This window comes from Sinocyclocheilus rhinocerous, unplaced genomic scaffold, assembly GCF_001515625.1.
Source record: "Sinocyclocheilus rhinocerous isolate Xijiao unplaced genomic scaffold, SAMN03320098_v1.1 C36078036, whole genome shotgun sequence".
In the NCBI taxonomy this organism is placed as follows: Eukaryota; Metazoa; Chordata; class Actinopteri; order Cypriniformes; family Cyprinidae; genus Sinocyclocheilus; species Sinocyclocheilus rhinocerous.
In genome coordinates, this window is record NW_015772400.1 from 1 (window position 1) to 806 (window position 806).

The 806-nt window shown below is 39.0% G+C and overlaps 1 long non-coding RNA gene across 1 annotated transcript; it reads right to left on the bottom strand.

Moving 5' to 3' along the window:
* Window positions 1-57: 57 nt before the first annotated feature.
* LOC107735459 (uncharacterized) lies at window positions 58-781 on the bottom strand. The gene is made up of 3 exons (XR_001639416.1): window positions 668-781; window positions 298-395; window positions 58-181 (listed from the first exon to the last, which is right to left on the bottom strand). It is a non-coding gene; the product is annotated as an uncharacterized LOC107735459 (long non-coding RNA).
* Between the last annotated feature and the right edge of the window lie 25 nt (window positions 782-806).

Here is an 806-nt window from a genome sequence, read left to right on the forward strand (position 1 = left end):
CCAAAATAACGAAGGTACCACTGCCTAATCTATGTAATTGTTGATTCTCACCGAGGTTTCTTTCCAGTTGGTGCCGTCATAGTCATAGATCTGCAGAAGGACGCTGTCCTGTCGGCGTGGAAGCCATTGAACAGCCAGTCGTTCATCTGTGACCCAGGTGACTGTTCTCAGATAGTGATCGCTGGGAAAAGAGCAATAAAATAACATTACTCTGAACTCTAATGCTGTGAAAGCTTATGTTTCAGAGACGTAAGGCTTTGTGTGAACATGTGAAGTAGAAACATAAGAGGGACACACCCTATGCCGACGGATTTCGGTACCACCACTTCTGATTGTCTGGACGGATTTTCCACATCAATCACAAACAGCCTTGCTCTGGGAATAACACAGCCTGCCTTTGTAAGCAGAGCAACCGTTTAGTAGCATAATGATATTTTGAATGAAATTGTAAAATGAGAACAGCAGAGATCAAGCTGTCATCATACAATATTTTAAACAAATTAGTTCAATTAGAAAACCAAAGACACTTGGACCAACAATGTTTCACCTTGCAAAATTATGGATTTTAAACAAAATAACAATATTGAAATATAAAAATATGCTTTTGTATGTTATAAACTCAAAATAAACTAAATTAAATCATAAAATCACTGGGATATTTGCTTACTTTTGGGTAGGGGATAAATACTGTGGTGGGATACTGGTCATTTCCATACAACGAGTATTCGATGTTGTGAACTCCAGTGTCATTGATTTGTAGATAAGCCAGATATTTCCCCTGCGGAGACCACCAGATGGCTTCGTTG